The sequence below is a fragment of the Pectinophora gossypiella genome, chromosome 15 (genome assembly GCF_024362695.1).
Source record: "Pectinophora gossypiella chromosome 15, ilPecGoss1.1, whole genome shotgun sequence".
Taxonomy (NCBI): Eukaryota; Metazoa; Arthropoda; class Insecta; order Lepidoptera; family Gelechiidae; genus Pectinophora; species Pectinophora gossypiella.
Genome location: NC_065418.1, coordinates 14,420,835 through 14,436,091, shown reverse-complemented (window position 1 = coordinate 14,436,091; position 15,257 = coordinate 14,420,835). Strand labels below are relative to the sequence as shown.

Genomic DNA, 15,257 nt, shown 5'->3' with positions numbered 1-15,257 from the left:
TCTTATAATCTTTGCTAAAATATTTACTTACTTACTTCTATTAGGCACTTAATATATTATTTTTAAGAACTCTATTTTATTTAATGACTTTGTAAACGTTATTTGATTTTCTTTTAACTTTATATTCTTAAATCTTGTAAAGAAAACCTGTATCTAATAGGTTCGTAGAATTCGCTTTACAATTACTATGTAGAATAAAATGTAAGTTCCATTTCTTTAAAACCATTTACAGAAAATTAATAACAAACATAACTTTCAGATAACCTGTGCTCTAGGTATGACATAAAAACTTTTTGAGAATTTATCATAGAGAACGTATATTATTTAATGTTTTATATGTAATAACGAATTTGCTATAAGTATTACATACGTATATAAACTCACGCCCCCTAATCCCTAACGGGGTGGGCAGAGCCACAAGTAATCAAAGCAACTTGCAGCCACTGATGATACGATGTCGTAAGCTGTAATGATGAACCTTATGGCGATAAGGGATCAGCCTATCGCCCACAACATTAGTCCATCATGTTAGAGGACACAATCCCAGTGCTAAAGTATTGAATGCCTATAATGTAGCTTTCATTTCAGTCAATTCGACATTGAATTTCAAGCAGACTATCTCAATGTCAGTTAGATTGTTCTAGTATAAATGCGGGTAGTCAGCAAATGGCGTGGTATTTAGACGTGTGCGGTCGTTAGGCGCTCACTCGGGCGTTAGCGCTCGAAGAGGACAGATGTCACTTACAATCGATAGTGATATTACATAGATATTACATGGATATTAGTTTTTATTATGCAAAGCAACTGTGGCCGTAAATATAATTTGTAAATTGATAGAATATCTAATTGGCGCTGATCATCTATTATAATACTGACTATTTTATGACAACATGTGGGTAATAATTAGTCTTCGGGGTGAAAGGTCGCTTATATTAAAAAATATCCGGCCAAAAACTTCAGGTTATGTACGAAGTGAACAAAATCATCCCTGATAATAAACGTAGTGGACAATAATGTAATCTGTTTCTTTTATGTCCAACTAGCGACCCGCCGCGGCTTCACTCGGGTGCTATGCTGAGGAAAAAATGAAATTATATACGACATCACATTAAAAACCTCAAAAATAAAAGTATTTCTCCACTATTTAATGGATGTTATTATACATATAAACCTTCCTCTTGAACCACTCTATCTATTACAAACAAACCGCATCAAAATTCGTTGCGTATTTTTAAAGATAATTATTTTAAGCGTACACCCCTGTCCCTATCCCTATCCCTATATAGGGACTGAAAAAGCGACTTTGTTTTATACTATGTACTTACTGATAAACAGTTATTGTATTCGTACTAATTAAGTGAGCGACAGACGGAGGGTGAAGAAGAGAAACTAGAATCACTTAGAATGAAATTATATTTTAAATTTACAGCTAAACCTAACTAACCTAAGTGCGAATGAGTCCGAAGTTAGGACTACACTGAATTTTATTTAAAAACTATTTTACATTATGGCTAAATCGAGGTCACAATTTGGTGGCGTGATTGACGTCAGCGCATCGCGTTCGGGCGCTGGCTCAGCAGGCTGGCTGTTCCATTAATTATGCTGACTTGAACTCGTGGAACGACGCTGGTCACGGCGTACGGGTGTGAGCAGGCGGGCGAAGGTACCGGTTACGTAACATACTAATATTATAAATGCGAATGTGTATGTGTGTCTGTTTGTTTGTCTGTCTTTCACGGCAAAACAGAGCAACGGATTGACGTATTTTTTTAAGTGGAGATTGTTGAAGGAATGGAGAGCGACATAGGCTGCTTTTTGTCTCTTTCTAACCTTCCAATTATCTAAAATGGAGGTGAATGTTTATATGGAGCATAACGCAATTTTCAAGGTGGAAACCTAAAAATTGGTATGCGGGCTATTTGTGAGTAACAAAAAACCGTGCATCATTTTTTTTTTGGAAATCCGCCCCCAACGCTTTCAAAGAGGGAGTGAAATTATATGGGACTTTTCACAGTTTTAAAGGGGAACCGTGTTCAAAAGCTAGTTGTATATAATTCACTGATCTTCTTCTTATCGTGTGGGTTGTGAGGTGGAATACTAGCCTCATCAACCCTGGTGTCAGGGTTACTATTGAGTAATAATTAATTCTTAACATATGGATGGATTATGGATTATGTTTAATTTTTAAGATATTATTTTTGTTTCAATATTGACTTGACGTTTTTATAATTTGTAAGTATGTAAAATCTACTAGATGTGTTCGAACACAATATTGTTATTGTTTCCGAAATAAATGAAATGAAATGAATGAATGAGCCGCCAAAGGCCCCTGACATGACTTCACAGATGAATGATGCTGTGACCACAGATTCAAAATTTTTAGTCTATGCTTGGGTTAGGCAATGTTAGGGTTAACCTCATTAGTCATGAGGTTAGGTTATGTTAGGGAATCCGGGTTGATTTAATGGATTATGAACGTAAATATCAGCTCAAAATAACCTCACTGGCTCAGGCAAAGGCACCTTATGAAACATCCATGACACTTGCACTTCAAACAGCAGTGAACTTCAAATGCCAAAGGTTGACAAGCTTGCTAATTGGGTCGTGTATGTACTAGGTTCAAGATAAATTATGAAATTTTGATTACTAAATAAAGACAGATCTAAAAATAACGAAAACATTTTCTTTTTTCTATTTATTAACTTATTCTTAAAAAGTAATAAGTAATAAGTGCGACATTTTATCACGTTTTCTATGACGTCACAGTGAGCTTTTTCATACAAATCCTAAAGTAATTTCGTGATTTGACGTTTAGTAAAAAGTAATTGATTTGACTAGTTGGAACCTAGCCTATTGCAATATTCAACACTTGCTCAGAAAACGAGGCATGTCAAGGGCCTTTGGCAGCTCAGTAGTAACCCTGACACCAAGGTTGATGAAGTCGGTTATTGACCTCACAACTCACAGAAAAAATCTACAACTCGACTTATCCTACGCCTCGCTAGGATTTATCATAGATAAATCATACGGGATAGGCATATAGATACCTCCCGCTAAGGGGATTTGGCCGCAATACTGTTTTCCCAATTTATTTAACCCATTGCGCGTGAAAAAGGATCGTATTTGGCTAGCCGCGGAACCGAACCGGTAATGGTTACCGTCAGCTAAATACACAATGAGAGGGTAGTGCGAGGCGCTACACAAATATATTGGATCCCTCAAAATAAAGAATGATCCGTTACACGGGGTTCTGTTTTATGCGTTGGCCATGGGTACGGCAATTCAGGACGGAAGGGGCCAACTAGTTGGGTCCGCCACACTGTTGATCTCCCAAATATTAAATAAATAAGTAAAGTAAATAAAATAAATAAAACTATAAAGCCCTATAGTAAGTTCTCCAATCACTCATTGTCATACAGTCCTGACTGAACTGAGTATTATTATTATAATATAATAACAAAATTATAGTGTATTTACATATCTCTCTTGACCTGACAGAGGGCAGCAGTAACTGTCAGTACTATTCAGAGGCGGAGGACAGGAGTCCTAATATGGCTTTGTAATAGACTACTCTGGGCGCGATCCCACTTGCGTCAGACAGAGTACTGCGGGGCGCAAGGCAAGAGGGAAACCACTGCCCTATTTTTCCCTAAAAAAGTAACATGGAAAATGCTGCACCGACAAGAGCGTGGTAAATTGATGATGATGAACGGGGTGGCTAGGGGATCGCACGATAAATCTTTCAGTTAAATGTATTTTTATTTCGATATTGGCCGCAATTCCTGGAGACACATCCTTAATTTTATTTTACTTATCCCTGTCATTTTCTTATCCACCGAAAAGGAAAGGGACGGAAAATTTTAAGGAGTCGAGGAGAACCACTTATATACCATACTTCACTGCCTACACCTTCGGCAAAAAGGCGTGAAGATATGTTAACAACACAAGTTCAAGACTATATCCCAATTGGGGTAGTTAGAGCTACATCCTTCGCAAGATGAACTAAGTATCCACACCTCAAAGAGCTTTCTGTTAGACCAACATGATAGGTAGGTAGGTAGGTAGGTGAGTCGTATCGGCGTCTATAGTGGTCGAACCAACTGTGTTAGTCTTCTTATCGTGTCGATGGCAAACTAAATAGTATCGGCCCAAAACTTGGCAACAAGTATGGCGCTATCTGCAGCACTCATCAGATTCTTCTGCGTGCAGGTGTTCGGGCACGCAGGACACGATGTAAGATGTTCCATCGTTTGGGGAACAGTGCTACACTGTCCGAGCCATCCGAGAAACCCCACCTGAACAAATTGTCCTTACTTCGGCCCACCTGAGTCCGAAGTCTATTTAGAGACTTCCAGGTAAGCCAAGGCAAATCAAGACCTGGCAGAGGTCTCTCGGACGGCGAAACAAAAGGTTTTGGGAGGTGTATCCGTTCCTGCCAGATCCTGCATCTTGTCTTGTGTTAGTGAAAACTGTGTTAAGATAAATTAATACCTAACCTACTGGTGGTAAGCCGTATCGCCGTCTATTATGCTGTGATGCTATGTTATGTTATATACTTATACAAGCTTGCAATGTTAGTTGGCGACACCTTACTTGTTATTTTAATAGTCTGGGACGTCCCACGTCGGCTCCCACGCACAAGATGGGCTTTATGCTCTGTTTGCATTACAGAACCAGTCAAGTAGACAAACTAGTCCATTAAATCTAATCATCACATTGCTTCGTAACGAGCCAATATAAACGTTAATGTGAGAAGCTTTTACATATGCGAATGTTTTTAAGAGTACTTCCTCGAAATAAAGAAATAAATTAATAACTTTTTTGCAAAATTTTTTTGCGACTGCAGGTTGCTCTAATTACCCCATTAGGGATAACAGACGTGAGTTTATTTATGTATGTATTATGATACACCGGCGTGCGCGTATGAAACGATTGATGACTGAAGAAGCAAGAGAAGTGTGTTTGGATCAAAGCAAATGGAAGTCTATAGTCTCTGCTTACCCCGGTGGGAAAAAGGCGTGAGTTTATGTATGTATGTGTATGTATGATGATAAGAGGATATGTTTTATATTTCCTTTATCAAATTCAAAATTCAAATTCAAAAAATATCTTTATTCAGTAGGTAACATAGTTACACTTTGAATCGTCAATTTTTACATAACGAACGTCTCATCCGCCTAAAACTACTGCAGCTTCTCACAACCTGTATAGCCGGGGAAAAGAAGCTGCAAGAAAAACCTCGGCACAGGGCCCTAGACGTTCTTTAAAAAAATAAAAATAAACATAAAATAGTGATATACAATTGAGTAATATCATAATATCAGTTCTCAGACAGTTAATCCCATGCATTCATATCTTCTAAATAATCACTAACTTTATAATAACCTTTTTTGGAAAGTTTTTGTTTAACTACTGTCTTAAAGCAGTTGAAAGGCAAATTCTGAATTTCAATGGGAATCTTATTGTAAAAACGTATACATTGCCCCTTAAAAGATTTAGTAATCTTATGTAATCGACTGACTTGTAAAGCAAGTTTATTTTTATTCCGGGTATTAAATATAATGTATCCAGAATAACACCTACACTAAAATACTTGCGCGTCTGCAACAAATCCTGTCCAATTCCTTTATCCAAATGTAAAACTTGCAACATAGTATAAAAGATTTAGTTACCCAATTTTATTGACTTTCCAAGAAAAATACAGCTTCTACTCAGATTGACTTCAAAAACTCCGGGCCAACTAAACGGGAACTCTCAAGTAACTTACTCCATCCATCTAAACAGTCTACGAGCAATGTAAGAGCAGGCAAACTGGTTCAGCCGTCTCTGGCTGGATGTGTCTGTTCCCACATCTTATTTGGCAAGGACTGGACTGGCAACTAACATTCCGATACAAGTTAGAAACTAAGAGAACTCCCACACTAGCGTTTTCGAGAGTCGTCGTCGTGCCGAATTGTTGCGTTGACAGCGACTCGACGAACGGCGATTCCCGCTACCGCATCGCGCGATATTGTAGGCTAGATTAGATTAGATTGTATTGATATTTGCAAATAGGCGCCATTAGAACCTGCCATCCGAAAAGATGTAAGTATATAATAAAAAAAATATATGGTAGTAGAATTGTATCACATATTTAATTCCATAAGATTACAATACAATACAAATACACTTTATTGCACCAAACTAAAAATAAATAATTACAAAAAGTCTCTTAATTAAGTACATGGCAAATGGCGGCCTTATCGCTTAAAGCGATTTCTTCCAGGCAACCATAAGGTGAGGTAAAATGTAAAAAATAATAATTACTGATTACTGCATTTATAAGGCTGGAAAGTATCCAAAAATATTATGAAACGAAAATGAACCAAAAATGCAATTATTTCAGTAGAAATAAAAATATTATAAAGTATAAAGCGTGATTCAAATTGTGTTTTGAACTGTACTTACATGCAAATGACAGGCGAGATGTCAAGCCATTTACGTAAACAGACTCGCCGTAGCGGGAATCTACCAACTAACGTTCTCTATGTTATTGTACTTGCTTCGGCAGTACATATACTAAAATTGGAACGATACCGAGAAGATTAGCATGGCTCCTGCGCAAGGGTGACACGCAAAATCGTGAAGCGTTCCACATTTTTTCTTATTATTGGATGTGACAAGATCATGGATAAAGACGAGGCTTAGGCCTAAACTGGATTTTACTTTCAAGATTTTGGATACAGAAGACAAGGCTTAGGCCTGATATGGATTTTAAATGAAAAAGATTGAAAACTGAAGACAAGGCACCGGCCTAAATGGAATATTGAAAACTGAAGACAAGGCTTAGGCCTATTTTGATCGTGATTTTACAATCGTCATTTAACAACAACAATCTCTATGTTAATAAAATATATAACATAGTCAAATTAAAAAACCTACACTACAATACGTCAAAATAGACACACACATATATACATATAAAAACCATTTGACTTTTGAACGATTTGACTATGTTATATATTTTATTAACATTGTATTTAGTCATAATAAACATTTATTTCTTTTTAAAAAAAAAAACATAAAATTAAAAAAAAACATGAGGTTAAAAAATAATAAAAAAATCTCTATGTTATTCTTAATCTTTTTGTTTGATCAAATGTCAAAAACATAATTTTATATTCTAGAAGAGGTTATGTAAAACTAGATAGATTCTGAATGTGAAATTATTTGCTTCGAATGTTGATTCTCTATTTCAGGTGAGTTTAGTTATTAAGTATAGAAATAATGTAATTACTTATAAAACAGGTGTGTTAATAAAAACCCTCTATTTCAGTTCAGAGTACCTCAACATAGTTCTTATTTCACATACCTAATTCAACCGCCATGACTTATAGGTATCTACATAATAATATACTATCTACTACTACTCACATGGGCGTGTCGTGCCGACTAGAAGTCGAAGTGGTCGCCATAGCCGAAATCGGTCGGAGATCATCATCGTCATCATTACTACTCACCAAAGAAGCTTTTATAATCATCAGTCTATATCACAAATCCAAATGTTTCTTGAATCTCCTTATCGGCAAATCCTTCAGTGTATCTGGCAGCTTGTTAGATAGACTGTCTCTTAGACACGTTTTAACGCGCTACATCTATTTGTAGACGCAAATCTGATCCAACAGTTCCAATCATAAGGATCAAACAGTTCTCGTCCGACTTTCATGAAACACTTCAAACAAGTTTGTAACGCTTCAGGCTTTATAGTTTGGTTTCGACAACATAAATCAAGCTCCGACATAACAGATACTATCAAAGCTCCAACAACCCGTTTCCATTCTTGAAGACGTCACGATTCCGCGCGTGCGATATGGTAACGTCCTACCAACTTTTGTTTGCTTCCGTGAAAATTTTAACAATAGATTTCCTTTGCTGTTGAAGGAGATTCGGACCGCAAAGTTAAGTTGGCCGATAGCAGATGTAACCAAGTTTTGTTTGCGGTTGTTGGAGTTTTGTTAAACAGGCGTTGCTTAAAGATTTGCTGGGATTGGACGGCAAATTTAAGTTGGTCGGCTGTACATTACGTTTGGCTGAACGACTGGATGCCGTGATACAGTACCGTGACAGAAGCCATTAGTCCTCTCGTGATCGGCTCGGGGCAACGTTCGATGTATGGGAATTAAGCGTCGCAAACATGATTTCACGTATAGCCGCTGCAGATAATTGGAGCGATGCAATATAATGCTTTTTTGTTTAAATCCGCATTATACAGCATACATTAAATCTTGATAATTAGCGTCCCCATAATAAGTAATCAGGTATTAGACGACCAATACAAAAAAGCAGAAAACATTTCCGTAGCATTATCCTGTTTCTCACAGGGTCCTCTTACCTAAGCTGAAGATTTTGACAGGTCCGGTTTTTAGGGGTTTATCATCAAACCCACGTGGGGTATCTATGGATAGGTCATCAAAAATAATATTGAGGTTACTAATATCATTTTTTTTTCTAAACTGAATAATTTGCGCGAGAGATTCTTGCAAAGTGGTAAAATGTTTGTGTGTGTGTGTGTGTGTGTGTGTGTCCTGTAACCTCTAACATAAGGGAAATATATAACTAAAAATATATAATATACATTACCACGCTCTTTGCCTGCCCGAGAACAAAAGAGGCAGAGGACCTTCCTTATACTTGGTGGACAAGCATGTCCCGATTACTAAAACATGAAAATTTACCCGACCCGACAACCCTAGACAGAATGTCATGGCGCCGCAAAATTAGAAGAGCCGACCCCACCTAAAGTGGGATAGCGCAAGAAAGAAGAAGAAGATACATTACCATGCAAACTTCCACCAAAAATCGGTTTGAACGATATTTATTAAGTAGTTATGTAATACAAACTGGATTTAAAAAAAAAAAAAAGAAAGGAAAACATGAAACAGTAGGACTAGGGCCCTGTGCTGGGAGGTTTTCTGGCCACGTCTTTCCCTCAGCGTTACAGATTCCGATGTGCTAGTAGTTTTACAGCTAATAACATAATATTTTTTTTGTAATTTAATTTTTTTGACGTTCAAAAAGCGCTAACTTTGTAAGCCAATTTTGAAAAATAAATATTTTTGAATTTTTTTGGAAGTTCTTTTTTTAATAAATCGAATACCTCAATTTACCTTTCATTCAATCAACTTAAATCTATTTATCTATCTGGCGACTTGGTATTGACCAGTGATATCACAAGGCTATCTGTACCCTACCCCATTAATTTCCCAGACAAGAACACAATTTTCGACATCGCGTATTTTCCAACAGAATTTCCAAACCACCAGTATCTCAGGTCCTTCACAATGAACCGATGTGTATCTGCGTCAAAGTTACAATCCTATGATATGACCCTCTAACGACCCCCGTGGTCCAGTGGTTGAGCGTTGTGCTCACGATCCGGAGGTCCCGGGTTCGAATCCAAAAAATCACTTTGTGATCCCTAGTTTGGTTAGGACATTACAGGCTGATCACCTGATTGTCCGAAAGTAAAATGTTCCGTGCTTCAGAAGGCACGTTAAGCCGTTGGTCCCGGTTATTACTTACTGATGTAAGTACGTAGTCGTTATATGAGTCATGTCAGGGGCCTATGGCGGCTCAGTAATAAGTAATAATAACCCTGACACCAGGGTTGATGGGGTTGGTAATCCACCTCACAATCCACACGATAGAAGATGACAATTATACCCTACAAGCGTTAATGGCCATCATAAACTATGCTTTACTGTGTTAACCAATATATGATGAGATTTATAGCTGCATTAAAAAGCTGTAACTCATTTCCCGAACGGTGTCAGAATATTTTTGTTTGTGTTTCATTCAAATGAGCCGTCGTCGATGTTTTCGTTCCGGTTTTTAATACAGTCGTTTGTTATTTTGTTTATGGTACTAAAAACAATCTATAATTTATCTCTCTTCCGTGTTACTTTAGCTTTAGAAGTTTAGTCCGCACTACGACTATCTCCTAAACATCAAAACTAGTTTCCAACTAGTCAAATCTAAACACGAAATTACTATAAATAAAAAATAAAATAAATTGAGTTTCAAATAATTAATAACTCAAATAATTATCGTTCTTAATATATTATAAGATCATTAATGGAATTTGTATGAAAAAGCACACTGTGACGTCACAGAAAAGCGAGATAAAATGCCGGCCTTATTATTACGTTTTTCGTGAATAAATTAAATAGATTAATAGAAAAATAAATTAAATAGAAAAAAGAAAATGTTTTTCGTTAGTTTTAGATCTGTCTCTGTTTGGTAATTCATAAATAAATTAAATAGAAAAAAGAAAATGTTTTTCGATAGTTTTAGATTTGTCTCTATTTGGTAATTCATAAATAAATTAAATAGAAAAAAGAAATGCTTTTCGTTAGTTTTAGATCTGTCTCTATTTGGTAATCAGAATTAAATTATAAAATTCTGAATCTTGAACCCAGTACACGACCCAATTTCGAAGAAATAATATTTATATTATGTTCGTTTCATATTTTTAGAATAATAAGTAGTTCACTAGGGAATTTTAATGTCAACAATACTTTAAGTTCCTTTTTTTTTTTGGTTTTTATTTAGGTAAATTAATATCCAAATACCGAGCCATAGAAGCCCAGTTGGTAGAAACTTGCCTCTCACTTTGATGTCTCTGGTTCGAATCCAGCACATGCCTAAACCATAAATGATTATCACGTACTCAGTGGTGAAGGAAAACATCGTGAGGAAACCCACATTCCCGGGAAATGCATTTTCTGACGTATGACCTAATCTGTATTGGTCTGGTTTTCCCTTCGCGTATTGGAAGGTCAGACAGGCAGTCGCTTCTGTAAAAAACCGGACTTGTCAAATGTCCAAGTTAAGTAAGCGGACCCTGTGAGAAACGGGATAATGCTAGGGGGATGATGAAAGAAATATCTAAATACTTACAGAGAATATCTCTAAACAATAGACCCCCGATATTATAAGTGGATTTACAAAGCGATAGAAGTTGAATTGGGAGGAGCCACACGGGACTACCCAATTCAAAGACAACTTTCCCTAGCCGAAATTGATATTAGGTACCACGCAGTTATAGGAATAAATGACTTTACAACAAAACGTTAGCTTTTACTTTAGGTATATTTCTTCTTAGCTAGCTATTTCATTCTGAGGAAAAGGAGTTTAGCTGTAACTGACACGCCCGGTGAAGCTAGAAAGTTAAGTAAGGTAAAGCTTAAATTCCTTTAATGGTTGATAGAATAGAGAATTCAAAAGGGTAAGCAATAAAGAACATCGCCTTAAACTTTTTAGAATTATTACGAGTAAGTAAATAAGTAACCTTTAGTAACCGTAGTTGGAATTCATGTTTGGATCATAAGATAAAAGATATCACGTGGTTTGTACCTGCAATAATTATAATGTACACCTCTGCCTACCCCTTCGGGGATACAGGCGTTATGTTATGGTGATCTGGGTAATGATTGCGTCTACAAAACGATGTTACTATACGCCATAGCTAAGTATTCTTTAAGAGCATCTTCAGCACAGCCCTCGTGGCCTAGGTTGTGAGGCTTGTGAACTCAAACTCAAAAATCGAATCCTTGAATCACAACAAACATAGGCTCACGACTACATCTCAATTGGGGTAGTCAGAGAGTCCAACGCAAGATAAACTTAAGTGCCCACACCTCACCGAGCTTACTGTTACACCAACGCGATGAACGACAAAACGAGAAGGCGCAAAGTGAAGGTGAAGGGGCCGTATCGCCGTCTGTAACGGTCGAAATCGAAGATAAATTAATGACTCATAATATTGCTGCAAGTCTAGCACCGATACTTTTATACAGGTTGTTAGTGACAGATTTTCTTTTTGTGTTTCTTTTTTAATTATTTTTCAATTCAATACTTTTGCGATGAAAAATTGTAGGTACTTGATATCAACTCAGAATCATGGTCTGAATCACCCCACAATGTTTTCGTTACGATGTCACTAACATCCTGTATAGGTAAATATATCTTTTGTCCAATGTCTCATCAATGTCATAACTACTGCAGCTTCACAACCTGTATAAATGTTATTTCACTATCACTACTTAACACCAACAACTACTATATACACACAAACTAACCTAATGAATTTAAAACAGTTATACACCCACTGCACATATATCCTCATAAGAAAATACTATGTAAAACAATCCACACATCACTTTCACTTACCCAAAACAAACAAGTGTCTAAACGCTCCACAAGACGGGCTAGCTACGTCATTCTACCTCAAATCCGGACAAACTATGGAAAACGGATGATAACTTACGAGGGCGCACAACTTTTTAACAACTTACCTTCACATATAAAAAATATCGAATCTTTAAATGATTTTAAACGTAAATTAGCTCAATATATTATAATTAAATATCAACCATAACTTGTTTTTGGAGGGATCGTGATGGGAATGTAATTTAATTTAATGTGAAATGAATTAAGTGTGGTGAGTTGTGAAGTTAACTGTGAATTTTCTGTACGAGCGAACATTAGTATTTATTTTATTGTAATCTGTTCTCATATAAGTGACTTATTTCATGTCTTAATGAGAATAAAGAATCTTTGAACCTATAACCTGTAATTCCGTAAAGGGGGCGTAGTGACTGTGACGTGAATATGATACATACATCCAGATAGTATAATACACCTATACGCTTCTATTAACTATGAGTATATCACAAACTACGAGCGGGTTCATAACGCTATTTAAAGCCGGGGCTCATTAAACATTCACAAAGCAAGCCAGCCACAATAGACTGCAATACAAGCCATATTCCCAGCATAAACTCTTGTAAAGGCTCTTCAAAAGTTCCATAGTGATGTTAAAAATTAACCTGACGGAGGGAAGGAAAAATTGAGAGGCTGTTTAATATACCCCCGCTACCTGCGGCTCGAATTAATGCTCCAGATAGACTCCTTGTGTGGGGTAGTTAGGGGTGGGGTAGCACGAAGAAACTGTCGTTATCGGTGTAAAATTAAAATTCTGAATGTTTTAAAGAGATGCTAAAATTATAACGAAAGATATCGTGATTCTTGCAAAAAGCCATTAATCCTTACTCCATTCATTGATATAAAAATAACTGTCTTTAACGTCATTTAAGCTTGCACGCTCTTCACCTAAAATATTTCTATTATATTTTTATTTATTTATTTATTTATGGACAACTTAGAAGATACACTCTGCACATGCAAAGTTACAGGCAATAAAAAAAAAGATTAAGAGCTAGCTCAATTACAAGTAGTCACAGCATGCACAATCAAGTGAACAAGAAAAACATGATATACACTATATTAAAAAATAAAAAATAGACATAATTTAACAAAAAGCAGCCAGTACAATGTTTCTATATGCATTTAAGGGCATCAAGATCATGATATCTGGCCAACATATTATACAATCTATTTTTATATGTAATACCGAATATGATACTTACATCGACCTACAACCTACAACGACTACAAACAACGTCGCAAACTTTAAAGTTCAGCTTTCGATATCGAACTGTGAGTAGGCAACCCTAAGCCGGGCGTGGGCGGGCGAGCCACGTACTCTGTAGGAATTTCTCATTTAGCGCGCGACTCGGCACCTTCGCGCCTTCAGTGTGGAAGTGTGGTATTTTGCTGCAATCCGCATTTCTTGCTCCCTGCACCGGTTTTTATAAGCACCCGGCTCTACATCGAACCCGATAGATACCGTTTGTTATTGAAACGTTGGCGATAGCACTCGTGTCCGGAATTGTAAAAAGCCTTTGGTTATCTTGCTTAGAGCTGAGGTGAATTTTGTTAACTGAAAATCTTTATCAGGGAAGACAACCAAATCGGAACACGTAATACAAATGTGTTCCTGTGTTAAAATATTGGAGCTGTGTTACAAAGTTTACTCCTATCTACCACCTCTTACGCCTACACAGTGTACATGCTTGTTTATAATGAAACAGTAACATAACAATCGGAAAATTCTACCGCAGTAATAAACCGAAACACTTCATTCAGCAATTTGCGATAACACATTCCACCTTTACAGACACTAAAACGTACATCGAATGCTTTTAAAAGTACCGGTCCTAGAATCGCGCCCTGGTACAGCAATATAAATAACATCAGTTTGATTACTTGGACAATAGTTGACGAGAAACGTGACTCCTCGGAATGAGGTGCGGATTTCAAACTTCGATTCCAGTATAGAAATTGGATTCTTAACTTGCGCTGGAATTAAACTTGGCAAGTTTGATAGAGTTGGAAGTTGTCGTTTGTTCGTGACTTTGAATAGTTACGGGCATTTGACAGAGGCGTGGACAGTATTGCTCCTCTAGTATTGAGGCTGTAAATCAAATTGTCTGCTGCAAGTTCGTAAGGCTTTGAGAAATTGTCTAGATTTGTATTCTGTAGAACTTTGTCTCAGTTTTCAATTGTGTTAAGTGTGAAGTAAAAACTGTTAATTTTATTGCAGTTGAAGGGTATTAGTCTAAATCCATCAATTAAGTACCTATTTTTACTTTGTTAAAAACAGAACTTTTCAAGTTCAACTAGCATATTTACCCTTAATAAACGACCTCGTGCTAGCCCTAAATGTTCTCAATTAGATACAACTGAACAGACAGTTGAATTAAAACCATCGCAGACTGGTTCGCCATTAATTTATAGTGACTGCCCGGTTACCGGTGATATGTGGCTGATGTATTATTACGGCTCACTGTCAGAAACGCAAACGCGCGCGTTCATGTTGCGGCGACTGGCGTTGACAGGTAATGGCCTATCTGTTTGCTTTTAATACTCCATGGTCGAGGAAAATTGATATGAATGGACGTCGTAATGCTCGAGCAAAATGAAAATATATAACCAAATAATATAGGTTTTGAAAGAAGTTACAAAGGTTATAAGTACTATCTACTTTTTGATCTTATAAAATATTACGAATATTCATTTGCTTACAAGGAACAGTATGGTAATATGTCTTAATAGAAATAGTAATCGCAATACGGCATTTTTATATAAATCAAACTTTGCCGACGTACCTAAAGCAATTACCATTTATCTCGCTTTAAATGCAAAAGGATCTAGATATTTTCAGCAACAAAGCTATACGCGGCGTTTCAAATCTTGAAAGTGAGAAAACTTTTATTACCTCTTAATAGCAGCAATTTTAGAGTCTAGACGAATCTCAATATCATAAGAAACAGGTACATAAAACAACGAGGATTGTCCTTCAAAAATACGAGCAG

At 36.6% G+C, this 15,257-nt stretch overlaps 1 protein-coding gene and 1 non-coding gene across 9 annotated transcripts in view; one reads left to right on the top strand and one right to left on the bottom strand.

Moving 5' to 3' along the window:
• The window catches only part of LOC126373295 (amyloid-beta-like protein), a 207,445-nt gene that overhangs the window by 123,351 nt on the left and 68,837 nt on the right, over positions 1-15,257 (bottom strand). The gene's annotated exons all lie outside the window — the stretch shown is intronic.
• On the top strand, positions 6,535-6,641 carry LOC126373500 (U6 spliceosomal RNA). The gene has a single exon (XR_007567321.1). It is a non-coding gene; the product is annotated as a U6 spliceosomal RNA (small nuclear RNA).